Source organism: Sturnus vulgaris, chromosome 1 (assembly GCF_052056855.1).
Source record: "Sturnus vulgaris isolate bStuVul1 chromosome 1, bStuVul1.hap1, whole genome shotgun sequence".
Lineage (NCBI taxonomy): Eukaryota > Metazoa > Chordata > Aves > Passeriformes > Sturnidae > Sturnus > Sturnus vulgaris.
Genome location: NC_142243.1, coordinates 67089037 through 67106853, shown reverse-complemented (window position 1 = coordinate 67106853; position 17817 = coordinate 67089037). Strand labels below are relative to the sequence as shown.

General features: G+C 40.4%; 1 long non-coding RNA gene across 1 annotated transcript in view; it reads right to left on the bottom strand.

Moving 5' to 3' along the window:
* The window catches only part of LOC148225274 (uncharacterized), a 245037-nt gene extending 227745 nt beyond the window's left edge, over nt 1-17292 (bottom strand). The window contains exon 1 of the long non-coding RNA XR_015805100.1: nt 17070-17292. This is a non-coding gene — a long non-coding RNA (uncharacterized LOC148225274). The remainder of the gene's footprint in view (nt 1-17069) is intronic.
* Nucleotides 17293-17817: the final 525 nt, after the last annotated feature.

Here is a 17817-nt window from a genome sequence, read left to right as displayed (position 1 = left end):
CACTAGTCTATACTGTATTTCAAACCAAAGCTTTCCCAGTCTCTTAGATTTCTCTCACACTCCATAAAAAAATTAAGTATTTATTGCAGCAGGGTATAGGACCTGGGGATCTGCAGCAAAAGTCCTTTTATAATCTACCCTGCCACTGACCCAATTTAGGATATATCAATTTATGACCTAGATTCTCTTCAGCAAGTCACCAAAATTGGAACTGGCTGAATAATTTATGAGAAGATTTGTAAGCAAAAGTCCTGAGTTGGGACACTGATTCACGGGGATAATATTATTTATGATTTCTTGTTCAGGCATGAACATGTTTTAGGATGGCAAATAATTATCGCAAGATTTGCAAAAGGATGGTTTTCGTTCTCCTTTTTTAGAGTACCAATAGAAAAGTGAATCATTCTGTAAAAAAGATGAACTTTTGAATCCACTCAGAAAAACTTGTCAAAGAGACATGTGCCAGTCAAACAAATCAAACAGCCCAGAAAAACTTGACAAAAAGACATGTGCTACCATATCAGTGTCCTGTTTCTCTAGGTCCAGTTACAGCCTGAAGTTGCACCTCCTGGAGAAATATTTTAAAAGCCATTGTCCCTGTCTTCACACCTAGGCTCAGAGAGATAAATTGTAGCAAAAAAAGTTTAGGATGAATTGCAGTACTTCAGACTCACCGCCGGCTGAGAACTCACATATAAGCAGTAGCTGATGCAGGGTGAACTCTTTTATCTTCCATGGCAAATGCTTGGGACTGTGAGCCCCGACTCACAGATACTTCTTTCTCATTCCCAAGGTCCTAATTGAGGTCATGCCAAAAGATGTTCTGAACAACACCAGGTACCCATAGTGGTACATTTCCCATAAAGGTTGCAAGGGTTTACTCTGTTGTATACCTCTGTCACTTCTGACCCTCAAACCATTGCTAGGATCCACTTAGTTCTAATAAAAATGTTTCCTGAGCTGCCACATTCAGCCCTGGGTCTAAATCAGATTTATCTTCAGTGGCAGGTTATGCTTTTGAGGTTTAATTAATTTCCCTCCCTATCCTGAACAACTTAACCCCAAAAAACATAGTATAGAGAGACCTGTGTTGAACATGGGAATCCTTTTCCTTGTTATTCTGCACTTGCTAAAGAGAAAAGGCATTGTGTGTAATAACCTTAAATAACAGCTAACTCCACGATCTAAAACAAGTACACCGAACAATTTATTCAAGCACATCATGCTGTTCTTCCACCTCCTTGGTAATGAATGCACAACATCACCATGGCTGAAAGTTAAAGGGGATATTTCTTCTGGCAGTGCCCTCTGGGTCCGTTGGGCTGGCTTACCCAGCAATTGTGTTGGCAGTTTGGAGTTTTTCCCAGGATCTTCTATGGCCAGGGATGCTACAGGCCACTTTATTAAATGTCAATGCCCATTGCAGATTCATTTTTTTGGGGGGCATTAATGTTAGAATGTTTTCCTTCTGCTTCACATCAAAAACTCATCTATTTAAAAGTCTTTTCAGAGAGGGTCCTTTCTTTTGGAATGAAAGTCATACTTGGAATTCTACTGTGCAGCACTGACTCTTCCATATAGGGAAATAGAAAATTTTCCCCATTTGCCCTTGAAAGTTCAGTTGCAGATTTCCCTCTTCCAGCACAGGCTCAGAACACACCTCTGACTCATAAATGCCAGTTCCAATGTATAAACAGCAAGTAGACAAAAACATGAGATAAGTGAAACCCTTCCCCTCGCAGTGCAGAGGGAGGTGGAACTCATGTAGACCAGTAAAAGAGTAGGTGTTGAAATACAGAGTTGGAGGAGGATGCAGAAATTCCATAATCCTTATCTCTGTCCCTGAAAAAATCAGTCTCTCCAACCACAGATGACAGCAAATTCCTATCTGTGGAAAATCAGATTTATTTTGCCATTCATGCAAGTGCAGTTGCCATCTGAGAGCCTCAAAGCTGCATTCCTCAATGCCTGTGGCCACATCAAATTTTTGGGAAGCCATTAAGAACCATTATCAGGAAAATGGTGCTTCATTTACTCTTTGACTCTCAAAGAATGTTTTGTCTTCCTCTCTGTTTTGTGAAGTGCTGTCAACACTTACAGTGAAGTTTATTGTAAATACACAATAATAACAACTGTGCACATTCATCTCAGATTCAATTCCTATGTAAATTTATGTTAATGTGTATGCAAATTAGGTATGCCCCCCTTGGTCCTGGAAAGTTGTCAGAATGACACATGGGTTCTGAAGAGGTTGTGTACCACTGATCTGCAGTTTTTGTATAGTATTCAATAACCAGCAAGCCAGCAACAAGAGACTGTGGATATTTGTCTTCAATTTTGCTGGATAAATTAATGGAGTCTTCTAGAGTCTGACTAGCCTAACAAGGACTTTTCTAGAGTCTAGCCAGAATTAAAAAAAAAGTCTCTAAAACCCACCTCTAAAACCATGACCTTCTATTTTTATTTCCATTTCTCAAAAAAACAAATACATGTTGGATCTTTTGAAAAATTGGGTAGTACAAGGGAGCCTAGTAAGTTTCAAGATCTGAGATGCCATTTATGAGACAGAAAAGCATTTTTTTCTCCCTAATATTTAGTAACTACTAAACCAATGCCTGGAGTTTATGGGTTCTCCTCACTTTTTGTTGACTAAATCAGTACACATTTTAAGGGAGCTTCAATAGGTAATTTATTTTATTCTTTCCTTCTCAACCTCCCTTTTCTCTGTTTTAACGTGAAAAAACACTGTTTTTCCACCTGTTTGTGCAGCAATTTTGAGCACTGTTTTGTTTCGTGCACCTGTTTTGAGCGCTCAGGTCAGACCAATGGGGAGGCAGTCCTGCAGTTGGCTGTTCTCTGCTTTCCTGACACGGGTGTTTGCTATGACACTCTCTAGTCCTTTGCAGTAAATAGAAAATAATCTTAAGCTCATCTCATGACTGTGTCCCTACAAGGCTCCTAAGCACTTGTTAAATAATCACAACAGGACTTAAACTGGAACTACAAGAGATACTTGTGCTCTTTGCACAGGGATGAATTTCTGGTAATCCAAAAGGGGTTGGGGAAATTGCTGTCAGAAACAGCAGGCGCCACAATTTTTGGCTAGGAAGACATACCAGACAACAAAAGTCCAATTGCCAGAAAGTATTTATACTCCTGCAGTTCACAGCTGAGGACTTGGTCCTGACCTTTGCTAGACAGAACAAATTTGTTCTTCAGTTGGAAACCCGTTTGTGCTCGGAGGGTGAGATTGTGCCCAGAGCTGATAAAGGTGGGAGCTGAGTCATCAGCTCAGAATGAGGCAGCAGTCTCCTGACCAAAATCACTTCCAATCCTAATAATACTTCATGGACTGAGGTGGCCAGTGATTTTTTTGGGGAAAAAACCGAACAAACCAAGAAATAACAAAACAAGAAATTAGAACAGAACTGTACCTCATAGAGTGATGAGAAATTTCATTCACCATTCATTTCTGGACTTTCAGCTGATTTAAAGACTGATGCTGAGGAAATCTCTTTCTCCTTCAAGTTCTTCTCACTTGTATCTGGTTCGGAGTGTTATTTCACTCTACTTTTTACATCTCATTTTATTGAAGGCAATAGCCCCAAGAGCAAAACAAGCAAAATAAAAACAATTAGAGCCTGGAAGGATCTGTATTTTTTCTTTGAAACATAGAGTCCCATGTCAGACAGCTTTCCATGTACTTTGTTCAGCGTAGGTTACATTATGGCATCCCTTCAGGCCCATTCAAACTAGGTTGCAAAGGTATTGTGGCTGGGATCCAACACTACTTTCCCTGCCCATGATAGCTGTTGGTGCTGATTTCATCTTAATCATTCTCTCTCTTTCCACCTCTCATGCAGCTGCCTTCCTGTCTTGATAGGACCAAAGTGCAGCTCATGGAATCTATATGATAATCACAAAAATAGCTATATCTGTTGAAAAATGGATTTAATTCCCCCTCTAAACCTTTGTGTATTGCCAACTGGGGGTGTGAAACCAGCTGGCAAAAGATGCGTTCATTGCGATTTCATTACTTTTACATACTGCAGCTTCCTGACTTTAAATGGTTCCTCCCCTCTCTAATGAGAGCACCAAGGCCATGATTAACAGCCTTCACTTTAAATAAAGTTTTGGAGTTTCTTTTCATGGTAACTTCTCCGAGGATGTCTGACAGCCTGCTCAATCCAGGGCAGCTGAATGCCTCTCCTTTCACAGCATGAGCATTTTTCAGAGGCACTAGGAGTCAGGCTTGGTGAGGATTTGCATCCCTGAGTAATCGGCAAGTAACTTGCACAACAGCGTGGGAAGCAAGCTTAAAAGTAGTGCTGGTAAAACTGTGAAAAACTAATTTCATCAATGTTTTCAAAATGTAAAGGCTTGGAATAGACGATGTTTTACTTTTTTTAACTCTTTTATCCCTATTCTTATAAAATACATTTTTATGTACTAAAAAGCTTGTCTTCAGGACATTGTTTGCAATTTTATTTTCGTCTGAACAGGATTTTAGAGACATGACTAGGTGGTGAGAGAGAAAAGCCTGGTATGTTTTTTCACAGTTGATCACAGAGAAGGGAAAAGCTTTCTTGGGAAAGATTCCTTCAAGACAGGTAGAACCATGCAGATCAGAGCCTTGAATCTGGACTGAGGGCATGACTGAGCCCTCTTGGATTTTTGTTTAACATTTAAATGAAGTTTTGTTTTGGCTGTGCTTGACAGTCAGAAAGTTACACTTACTTTCAGCCAAAGCATGAAAGGAAATACTAGGGTCTTGGGGGATGAAGGGAAAATGGAGAGAGGGGTAAATCAACTCCAAGTAAAAAGATCCCATGAAGTTGGTGGCATAACCAGACAAGAAAAAGAAGAAAAAGAGAATGAAAAATTTCAGTCACAGAAGTCAAAAGCTGCAGCTCTGTTACAGAGAAGGAATACATTGCATCTCATTTCTGCTGTTGCTACTGATACCATCTACAGAAAATCTATCACCAGTTGAAAGAAGGTTACATTCCTTGTCAATGCATTCCACCACCTTGGAGTCTCAACTTTCCAGAGTTCATTAGATGCACAGTCATGGAACTTTCTTTGAAACAGAAAGACAATACAAGCTCCTATATTTTGGCCTCATAGAACCATTAATAACTCAATTTCTTTACATATTAATTTCCCTCAATTTTTTGCTTCAGCTATCACCAACACAATAAATTTACCTTAAAGCAAATTGTGGCATATTTTTCTCTGTATATTCCCCCATCCATGTATATATATGACCCCCACACAAATACAGATATACGTAAACATAAAACCTGGCAGTGAATAGCAGAATTTACCGAAAGGCAAGAAAAAACCAAGCATATTCAGAAACAGGAGAAAATTAACACTGAATGATAAATAATACTGCTTAGGTATTAGACATATTTTACTTTTTTTCCTGTCATTTTTCTGTTTCTATGATTATGACATTTTATTCTTGCATACCTATCTTTCAGGAAGAAAGCCCCTCTGGAAGATCCCGTTGAACTGGGACACTCACAGAGAAAGATGTGACTAGGGAAAGGACAAAACTGGAGTTAAGAGACTGAAAAGAGCATGCTAAGAATACAGCACAGTCAGTGGATAGTGGTAACAGCTATGGAGTCTTTGCCTTTGAGTGGGAGCTGAAAAGCACAAATAGATTCAAGTTAGCAGTGCCAGACTGGCAGCTCAGTGAAGTCATTGTACATGTCTCCACCAAGTGCAAAGAGCTTTGGTCCAACATCACGACTTGTTCCTGTGTTATACTTTCTTCCCATGCAATACCTGCCTCCATAAGTATTTGTTTCTGCAAATGCAAACTTCACTCAAGGGAGACAGAGGACTGGGAGAGCAGAGCATGCTTGAAATGTGATTTAACAGGAGTCTACCAGACTTGGTGTCAGCTCTTCTGTCCTTAAGACTTAGAAAAACTAGGTTTCTGAACCTCTTAGAAAACTGGTCTGTCTTTATTAGAATTTAGAAATATATACAAGAGTTGTAACAATACAATCTAATTTTCACCCAGGGAGTTCCAAGCACAATGAATGAAAAATGAAGGAAGTCACCTGCAAGTAATTGCTGTACCTCATAAGCAGAGCACAGAATTGTTAGTCTCATTAAAGATGATAAAAGCAGGACTCTTCATCTTAAGAACCTGTGAAATCACTGCTTGAGAAATATCATTTAGTTCTTATCCTCAGCCAGAAATTATGGGAAGCAAAGCTGCTCTGCTCTACCTCTTAACTGAATTCAGAGCTTTCAGCCATTAATGCAACGCACGACCAGAATCAGCAGTGCACCAATGGACTTTGCTGCTGCCAGGAATGGCATGAAGTCCATATCTGGATCAACAGTGTTGCAGGACACTGTTGGTGAGAATACTATAATCTCAAGTTCCAGATCCAAGGCTGTACATACTTAGCACTTCATGATGTACAAAAGACAACTGTTATATAAATCAGTAAATATGTACATATCCCAACCCAGACAACAAGGAAGACATGCTAGTCCCACATGTAATTCAGATTTAAACACTACCCGATGTGGCAGGCATCCCAGTGTCCTAACTCACAAAATGAGCATTTTCAGATCTTTCACCAGAAAACAAAAAGGAAAAAAAACAAAAATAAATTCTACCTCAACATCATGAAAGGAGGCAGTCACCTCTCCAGGGTTTCTTCCTCAGTTAGGCAGGACTCCTTGCCTTGGTTGGATAACAAATGCACATTCATAAGTCCATGTGTGCTCAGACATTTGTAACACAACACCACTTATGCTACAGCCAAAATACATTCTTCCTGACTAGTAAGGGGACAGCTCAAGCTGGTGTAATTAATCTTTTGTCCATCAGTAGACAATTCTAATATAACAATGGAAGCAACATATAACTGGTGGGAAAGGAGAGAAGTAAGTTTATATTCACCACTTCTCTAACACTTCAGAGAATCTGAATAAAACAGTCTTTTATTCACGTGTTGGTGCAACTTGTCTCCACAAAAAATCAGAGTCCCTTGCATTGAAAATAGACTTGTTTTGATTGCCCTGTCGTAAGTAGAACACCATAAAAGTGATACAACATTGGATCCTCCTCAGAAACATCATTTTGTGCCAGAGGATCTCTAAGCCTAAACATTTCCTTTCAGACACTTTATTCCCAGAAGATCCTGGCTTTCTGCAAGAGCCCTTTGTAGTCCAGCTGGATGTCATTACATAATTAAGCCTGTGAGTCAGGAGGTAGTCTTGAGCGTGGCAATTTTACAATGTAAGATCAAAATGTTATTTTTTCTTTCAAAAGACCTGGTGTCATTTGTTGTAGTGCCTTTATGCAAGGGATCAAATATAGTATTGATTATTCATTATTACCTTTAAAGAGGTCAGGAAGCTTCTGGAATTCAGAAGATTTCTGGGGATCTGAAGTGATATCAGGCCTCAGGGCTTGATGACTCTTCTTGACCTGAAGCTTTGAAATATCACCTGCTGTCTGGATTGTTCCTACTCACTGGGATTTCAAAGTCTCTCTCTCTCCCTTTCCCCCCCCAGTGTCTCACAGACATTGCTAGATCAAGAGAAGCAAAGAATGCAAAAGAAAGTGAAAGTGAGAAGATCAGGAGTTGGAAGCCCAGCTGGCATACATCTGCTTTGCTAAGCTTGAATTGAAAATGAGTATCATTATTCTTGTTCTGCTGCATCCTACTGTGTTTGCTATTGCATCACACAGAAGAGGCAATGGCCATATCCTGTGGCGAGCTCCATTGCCTTCAACATGGGTTAACCAACTGTCTAATATTCCAACACAGGGAGTTTTTAAACCTTTCTCTGCCAATCTGATAATTCAAGTGGAGGAATGTTTAGAGGAGACTGGAAGTGTTGTCATGTGGAGACCCTGACAAAATTTAAAACACTATCTTCATTAGTGAAGAAAAAAAAATCAACGTCATTAATCTAAACACTATATTAAAAGTTTCCATTTTCAACAACAGTGCCTTTATGTTGTAGAATAAACCTCCAAGACTGCTTTTTGGCAGATGGTTAAATATTTAAGTAGTTGGCCACAGATTTTAAAAAATTTCGATAATTAAAATACTTGAAGCAGTTAATATTTATTAGTCATGAAGAGTTTGACAGATTAGATGTTTTCAACCCACACATTCTCTGGCAGAAAAAAAAGAATGCCCCCTTATCTTTCATTCTATGGGTAACAAACTTTGATATGAAGCAGAAGTCATGGACTTCCCAGTTTACTCAGTATGAGATAGTGAGAGTAGTTGCTGCTATCACTTAATTCAAGAAAAGACCAGAAAAAAAAAAAAATGAGAAGAGCAAGATCTCTATGGAAATGCACAGAGTTCACTCTGGAAAGTGCCCAGAAGACTGAATCTTCTGCACCACTTCAGCTTTCACTATAAATTACAGTGTCCCTAGCTAGGTTGCAGGGCTACTCCAGTCACTGGGGATCAAGAGACAACCCATTTCCTATTAACCTTTTCCTTCTGTTGGCCTTCCTTGCAGGAGAGGAGATGCATGCAACAAAGGCAGACCAGTTCTGGGGCACACCAGAACTGCATCAAAGAAGACACCAAGACACAATGGAGTCTTGGCCTCCTGTATTTAAAATGCGAGGTGGGAGGCCAAGAACTGACAGATTACTGAGGCTGCTCTAGGGGCCAGTTTCACCAAACATGTCCTTTTTTATCTGTCCAGAAATTTGGCTGAAAATAAGGATTGCTGGCTGTCCCAGAAACTGTCAATACCTGTGAATGTTCAAGCAGTATCTGGGCATAGACAAAGCCTGCTTTTGCATGGCATGTATGTGTTACTAATGTATAATACAGTAGCCACATGAAACTCCTAGTCAGCAATTCATGCAAAACATGAAAGTACCACCAGTGTTAGACTATGTAGCTGGCTGGCTGGAAAGACACCCACCTCCATTATATCTTACCTCTCCTTTTTTAATAGCACCACTGGATGGTCACTATGTGCCAATGTATGAAGTCCCTTGGGCTCCTTTACACTCACAGGCAATAAGGCACCTCAGTAGTGACATTTGCATGTGTCCACAGGCAGTGTTAAAAGGAGTGAATGCTTAGGATTAACTGTGGCAGGCAGGGGGATGAGTGGAAAGGGTTTTCATTGCTGTCTACACAGCAAGGTCAAGGGCAGACAGGAGTAGACTACAGACCTGCTCTTACCTGACACAAACCAGTAGGGCAGGACTGACTGCCCTGGCAGGCTGAGCACAGGCCTGATCTGGAGTCACCCCAGCACTGCCCTCAAGGAAACCAAGAGTCAGATTGGAAAGTAACCTTGGATACCACCCTGTGCTGGTGCTAGTTTGCTCTCTTTAGGGGATGGTAGCTGGAGCAGAGCGATCTCTCAGCTACACCCTCGCTTCCTGTGATCAGCAGAGATGAGCTGCTGAAATCAGGAGACTTTTCTTTATCCTACAAAAATCTTTAAGGGCTGTCCCTGTCAGAGACAAAGTGACAGGGTATTTTTTTCAACTTTTTTATTTTCATTAAAATGATTTTAGAGGTATTTTTCCGGTGTCATCTTGTCTGATAATAGGAATTCATGCTTTAATTATCTCACTGGCATAGTGAGACTGGAGGAAAACTGGTAGGAGTATGAGCTACAACGAAAGAAAAATGTGGTTTAAATGAGCAAACACTCAGAAGTTTCCAGCTTTCATAGGTTTTCTTTGATTGCTGAAAAAGCATGTTGGAGAAAATCTGTTAAAATTTCAGTATCCTTCCTCTTCAAGGGGAATCCACAATTCTTAACCCTTAAGAGCACCGTCAAGACTCATTGCAAACCAGAAGACAAGAATAGAATCCAGCAATAAAAAAGTAGTCACCAACCTTTTAAAAAACAAATATCCCAGGATCCCATTATTCACCATAAAGAAAAAAAAAAACAACTACGGAAATGAACCCACATTGTTTCCTCTTCAAGTACCCAGAAGAAAAATCTGCACCTTAAAAAGGTTTGACCTCAATATAGGCCATAATGTAGAAATGTGAGGATCTTGGAAACTTGTGCTTTTCCTGGATTGAGGCCCAGATTTTGTAATATATCTTGCCTGTTACTGTTTTTCTTGCTTCTTCCAAAGTAGAAAAGGTTCTTTTGAAGAAATGTGTTTTCTAGACACTTTGATACACCAGAATTGGGGTCTGTTTAAATACTTCAAATTTGACATATATACACAGGTAGTTATAACATTTTGTGAATGTGAGCCAACATTGCCTTCTCTGAATCCAGTCCTTCCTATCAATATGTTGTAAGACACTAGACAGAGCAGTGTCTACCCCAACATGCAGAGTATGCACTAGGCCAGACAAATAACAGTAACATGCTCAATATCCTGTGCCTTTACCTTCTTCAGCACAGTTTTAATGAACAGCACCTGAAAGAATTTATGCCCATGTTGAAATTGGAGTTCCAGGACACTGTGGTGGCACATCACATCTACTTGGAAAAGGAATCTTTCCATTCCCTCAGCCTTACTTCACACAAGGAAATCTATCAATAGTTTGGCCCAGTGACTATCAGTGGTATGAATATTCCCCCAGAGACCATTTCCTACCCTGACCACAATGTGCTTTTGCACATTGACCTGCTATTCAGTTCCCAGTTCTTTCCAGCCTGAGTTGAAACTGTGGCAACAAGACATTAACCCTACCCTGAGATGCTCGTGGCCTGTCACATGCATCCCTCTTTTTTGCTATCTAGAGAGTATGCATACAAATGCTTTCCTGTGTGTTATCTCATACAGTTGACTGAGGGCACCAGAGCAACTGAGAGACAAAGTCTGATCAATATTTTTCCTTCATATCTACCTCAAAATCCAGCTAGAAGGGGGCCAGCCATACAATAATTCATGATTACTAGCCCCCCTAAAATTAATTCCTGCCATATCTTATCAAACAATCGGCCATGAGAGAAAGTTTTCCCTACTGGAACATGCATAAGTCACTCCAACTTCTGTGGCTGTGAACTGAAAGCAATTCTTTCTCCACCTTCCAGTGTTTGCTCAGGTGCAGTTTGGTTTCCACATGGACTGATTGAGGAGAACCTGCCTCAACCAGCGAGCTCACAGGAGCCACCAACCAATTCTCACTGACTGCAAACAAAGTCCTCATCCCAAAAGAGTCTGTTACATGGAAGTGCACAACATAAAACCATCTTTGTATTTGTGACTTACTGTAAGTCCTTAGGAGGTTTGCCTTTAAGGATGACTACATTTTTAATCAATCAGCAAGGCATGCAGTATGTAAAGTTCATGCTAGCTTGAGCGGCAGTGCACTGTGTTTTTCCCCTGGTGAGCAACCCCCTCTCAGCCCCTGAGCTTTAGCTGGTGAGGTTATGCAGCCTTGCCCATTAGAACTGCTCTCAGCCACATGCCTGACTGCACTCTCAAGTCTCAGGGCCAAGAGTAAACTTTGAAGGAACCCTGCCAATTAAATGTAAGCAGAAAACAAAGTCTTTATTTTTCAGCGAAGCTAATGTGGTCAGAAATGTTCTCATGCTGCTGCTACTGATAATTATTATTTTGCATTCAGTAGCAATGGCTTTTAACTCAATTTGAATATTAAATTCTGTCATGGAAATGAAGGTATGAAGGTAAAATTAAGTTGATCAGATTGTCATTGGTAAATAGACTAAATACATTTTACTACTGATGAAAAGTAAGCCCTTCTGTGACAAGTGTTTTACAGTCTTGTTTTAGGGATCTCACAGAAAAAAAAAACCAAAACCCAAACTTAGATGGCATGCATTATCTACAACAGGCAAAGACAAAACATTGCAGAAAGGTTAGCCCTGATGAATTCCAGCAAACCCTTTATATAATTTCATAGTCCAAATAGACTACAGCAGGTTGCAGAAAACATACTTGAGGAATGACATACAGAATTTAATAGAATATCTTTGGATTAGTTCTTGTACTTTCTCCATTTAAATAAAATTGTTTCAGTCCTCGGTTCAGATACAAAAATGTTCCAATTTCAGTGTTAAACTGTTCTGCCTAATATGAATCTAACAGCACAGACAGACTCCAACTTAAAAATGACAACATTTTCAATCCCTTTATCTTCTTTTTATTTTCAACATTAGAAGCAAGTGGTGTACATACAACTAGAAAACTCCTTTCCAGTGCTTGAAGGGCCTTGATTGTAATCTTTCTACCTTATGAGACAGCTAAAAGTTATGGCAGGGGAGATGGTCATCTGATTGTCAGAGCTTGCCCAGAGCTTCTAGTGCAGTCTGGGCACCAGGAAAAGCAAGAAGGATATAAAAAAATTCAGAATGTCCTAGAAAGATGCTTGGTTGCCTGCTGCACTGCATCAATGGATTTCTTGGAAAGAGAACTTGTGGGAATATATTGGATTCATTTCTCTTGGGTAATCCTCCTAACACCCTCATGAAGGTCTCAGGTAGGAGACAAACAAAAGGGGGAACAATGAACTCTGCTTTAAAAAGCCCTTCAAAAAAGATCAGATGAACTTCAGCTTAAAAGAGAAGTAAGAATATGACCATTCCAAAGGGATGCTTGTAATTTCTACCATGATTTCCATAATTCAATACCTTACAATTATGCATTTCAAAGTCATCTGAAAGTACCAATAAAGACAGATTGATTACTTTATTTGTATACATTACTATGAGACATTATCATTCAATGCTGCCAAAGCCAGTTACATGCCAGCCCTTGATCTAAAATTAGAGTAAGGACAAGAAAGTGTTCTTGCCTTTACAATGATCATCTAAACCCAAATGAGCCAACAGAAGCTGAGACCATAAAGCAGTGGATGCCAATGGGTGTTTGCTGATGAAAAACCACAGGACCTCCAAACAGGCCCCTTGGAGATTTCTTGAGAACATATACAAATTTCAGCACCCAGTCAGCAAAGTGCTCAAAATATTCACTAGGGATAGGGCTTGAAATTTACCCAGAGAAGGTACCTAGGCAGGGAAGACAGACTGTGCAGCAGCATGGAAGACTCAGAGTGGTCTTGGTTTCCTGAAAAGCATCATTGTACATAACAGAAATGGAAGGTATTCTGCATTAATTTCTGCTCCCTGCAGTTGCTCCTCTGAGAACAACAGAGATCTCACAGTCTCCATCCCTGCAGCCTGGGCAGTGCCATTTCACAGATTCTGAGTAAAGGGTCAAGGAAATATCTTTTGGTTCCTACTTCCAAAAGCAGGCTTGGTGCTTCTTCTCACCCACCTGACTGCTCTTGAATCCAAGCACCGGGTTAAAGTAGGGAATCTGTTTCTTGCTCTCTGGAAGACGATGCCTTCCATATACCCCTGACCCACCGTAGATATAAGGTACTGAGCACTCAACCTGCACCACGGCTGCTCCATCCAGGACCACCTGTAAGGACGTTTACTCAAAGGATTGTCCTCATCTAACTCCACGAGTGCTCATCCTGCTTTCACCTTAAGACACAAGATGGGTTTGTACGTGTGTACCTCAAGTTATTTCTGTGCACACTTCATGTGTGCGTTGGCCCAGGTCCATGAGTGTGTGTGCATGCAGATGGATAAACAGATAATCTGGAATTGTTTCAAAGCAAGGGAAACATTTCTCTTTCTTTCTTTCTTACTTTCTAGTTGTTTTGCAACAGCTTAGCCTTGGGATCTTCCAGGGAGTTGTGTATATATATGAGCAACACGTTTGCCTGTTTTCACAGCTCCTGCCTTATGTCAATTTAAGCATCTTTCCTACACCTGGAGGAGTTCAACAAACATCAGCTCACAGGTGTCACCCTCCATTGGCTGAAGGCTGGCTCCAGAGAGTCTAGCCAATATCTGCTTTGGCTATTAACAGCCTTGGAGAGGCCAAGCTCAGTGTGTGTGGGGAAGCAGGGGGAGGAAAATGTGGAAGGAAAAGGAAGGGGGGGTTACATGTATGTGCATGTGCATTTGCTGCTGCTTTAACTTTCCATCCATTTAAGAGTTTAAATACTACTCAAGCACTTAAAAAAACATTAGGACACATTCCAGCTTTCTCTGCCAGTCAGAGGGAAAAAATGTTTGAAACCCTGCATCTCAGCACCCCAAGGGCTTTATGATTTGTTAGGTTTAGTAGTTCAGAGGATTAAAAAGACAGAAATATTAGTAGAAAAAGAAGAGGAAAAAGTCAATGTATTCACTGAAGCAAATCTAATGGGTTGCTGGGCCAGAGAAGAAAAGGTTCTACTACCTGACTGAATCTTATTTATATTTCTTGCTCCACAATAAAAAATAATTTTCTAGACATCCCCCCCTTTTTTTTTGCTATGCTAGTCACATTTCCTAAATCCTTTATCAACGACTGCTCTGCATATGAATGGGCTGTAATTGAACTGTCACATTCATGAAGGTCAGTAACCTTTCATTAGGAAGAATGTGTCTTTCTTGATAAATTGCAAAGTCCCTGAGGATTTGAAAGCATTTTTTTATTTCATTCTTTCAAATATACCTTTAAAATCTAACACAGATCTTTCTCTCTTTTCATAGTACTCTGGCAAACCCCTCGTCTTTCTCTTTGTCATAGGCAGTTCCATGCAAAATATTCAATCACAAGCTTTCACTGTGACCTTCTTAAAAACAAAATGGGAAGCATAAGCCCCCCACCCTCAACCCTTCACTTTGAATTGCAGATAGCTAATACTTCTGCTTAAAAATCCCCAAAAGTCAAAAGCTTGAGATTAGAAGCTTTGCTGTGTCCTTGCTTCTTCAGATTGATTTGAGTTTCTACCCTAATGCAAACTAAGTCACACTCTGTTGGTGCCAGTATATCAGTCCATCTTCTTGGTGTATTCATTCATGTGCAGAGATGGACAGACAAATACACCAAGTAGTGACAGCCTGTATGAGAAAAACAAATTGGGGAAGAGAATGGTGCTTAAAAAACCATATTTAGTACTGCAGTTTTCAATCCATGCCGCAGGTTAGCTGCATGAAACTCATTCTTCCCTATCTAAGGAAAATAAGCTTTTCAGAGGGCTGGTTTTGCACCTTGATCTGCACCCTGACACAGCAGGGTCCTTAAAAGAAACTGACTGGCTGCCAAGTTCAGAACTGCTGCCAGAAGTTCAATTCCTCCTCCAGATTCCAATCAGAAAGCGTGCAGCAGGATGCATGGAAATGTGTCGAGCTTCCCACCCTTACCAGTGCAAAGGTGCCTTCAGAAGTGTTAAAATGCTACCGAGGCTGCTGGGGCAGAAGCCATCTGTTCCTGTGCCATGTTCTAGCTAGCTAAGCCTAGTGCCCATCTTCAGCCAGTTGGCTGGCTGGGGATTGACTGTCAAGGGGTCAGAAAAAAGGCAACTTGGTGAAAAATCAGCCATGATCAAGACAGAAACATCACAACATGAAGAAGGTGAGACTTGATAAATGGAAGCAAGCATCTGGCCTTCTGTGTTAGCTATTCAAATGCTTCAAGAAGTAACATGAATTACAGGCTCTTGAGAGATGGCAGAAGACTGTCCTTTTATTGTCAGCACCCATAAAATTGTGGTGATTAAAGTTCACCCCATAAGATGGAACATAGAGGAAGGAGGAACAAGGCATAATTGCTATGCAGTTAAAATACTTTGATGGTACAGGCCACACTGGAAGCTTTTTAGCTGGAAGGAAAAAAGAAGCAAACATTTCTTTTGATTTTTTTTTCAGGAATGATTGAAGAATTAATACTTTAATTAGGTTTAACTCACTTTTCTCAAGACTTCTCTCAACTAGTGTTTGGTTCATATGCCCAGCTTTGAATGGGAATCATTTACTGCAGTACCACAGAATGGATCTTCTTACACCAGTAACAGAAGTCATAGAAAAAAGACTCTCACAAAGCAAAAAAATGCAGGTTCTGCCTGACTTCCATTAACATACTCCTTCAGCAGCAAGATTATGTTTGAATTCACATGGAGAGGGTCTTTATTTAAAAGCTAGATGTCCTCACATGCTCCAGTTCTACAATTGTTCTTTAGACACAGAGTTCATGCTGAAGGGTAGCCAGGGGTGCCCAGAAGCATAAATCAGCCTAGACAATTTGTCATTTGAATTCTCTCTGCCACTGGTGAAGTAAGGTAGTTCTGATAACACTGTGAAGAAAAAGACAGGACTTCATCAGTGGCCAGAGGTATGTGGTAAGCACCACCTAGGACTTTAAAACAGAAAGGCCTTCACAAACCATCATTTCCAGTGCCACCACATTCAGCCTGCTCAGTGTAAGAGTCTAAACTCCCACTACAGTGGCATCTAAGGTCAATAGGCAAAGAATGATTCAGACTTCTAGTGAGCAGGAGCCACAATGCTTGATGCATTGCAGGCAGGACTGACTTCTCTACATGCCTGACTTAGGTACCAAGATGACTTTTCTTTCTGCTGACTGCACAGGAAGCCAAGGTCTAGCAATCTGGCAAGGTGTGCAGAATTGCTCACCAGTCTCGTGACCTGACACACTGTCCTTGCTCCTGTTTCATACTGGGCAACAGGAATACAGCTCCCAGTTTCCAGCTCCCAGAATGATTGCTGCTGTGTGGAATATATAAATAGGTTCTTGTGGGGTGCTTTTCAACTGTGCATCAGGAGATGACTTTCTAGGAACCCCCATTTTGGAGGCAAGATGCTGACTGCTTTACTAAAGAGAGTAAGCAAAGAAGAAAAAACAAGTTATATTTTAATGTAAAGCACACGACGTGTTGGACCATTAATGTTGTCCAAGTTAAGAACCAGTTTTCCCAAGTGTTAATTTGGAGACCCTTGATGATTTGATCTCCTGCAATGTATGTGGGTGTGCCAGTGATCTAGAGAACATTTTCATGCAAGTGTCCAATTATCCAGACACTTTCAGTTGCCAAAAATCCAGAATTAACTGACAGTCAAATCAATTCAAGTGGAAGACCACAATCTTGAGAAAGAACTTACATCAAAATAAATATTTTTGCAGATATTTTCTAGCATGCCTGCCCTAAAATGCCCCATAGGCAATAATTCCTAAGGTGTATTGTTATTTTTCTTCTCAGATAAAATGTTAACAGCCAAGTGGATATGAAGTTACTACTTACAATTCTCTGGAGAGCTGATGTTTTGATTCATGCACTTTAGTCCTCTGTCCAGAGTATACTAATTTCTTTCCTCACTTGAAATTGGAGGTAGTTTCCCACATCACAGTACTCTGATTCATATACAGCTAAACCTTTCTGTATATCAGGGAATTCAGATTCCAAGATTTCAGTTGATAACTGCATATGGAAAAACAAGAGCAGTATATCACCTCATTGTATATGTCCAGACCAAAACAATGAGACTTCTCAAGCACTCCACACTGTGTATAAAATAAAAGTCATTAAAGAATTTGTTTAGAAGTGTGTTAAGCGTTTTCCAGGCAGGCGGTGAATAAATCCACTTTACCACTTCATGGCTTTACAAAGAAGCCCATCCATTAACATGGGAACCCTCTTGTTTGCATTTCTTAACAGCTGACATTTGTACCTTTCCAAGGAAAGTGAAGGGCATCTCATTGCCTCATTGTTTAAATCAGTGTGAAAATAATGGGGATGATAGGGAATTGGAGCTAATTTCCTTTGTCTCCTATTCAGCAGATAATGGTGGTATGTGTGGGATGCTAAAGGCCAGGCAGAGGAGGTGACCTGAAGATGACTTCATTCTTATGAGGTTTATCAAAGGCTCCTGTCAGTCAAATGCATGCTGAGAGATTGGGGACTGGCCATCTGGTCCAAAGTTAATCAAAGAGGAAAAAGGAAAGTGAGGAGGTGAAAAATCCCCCTGTCAGCTTTGTGGAAGGTGGAGGGA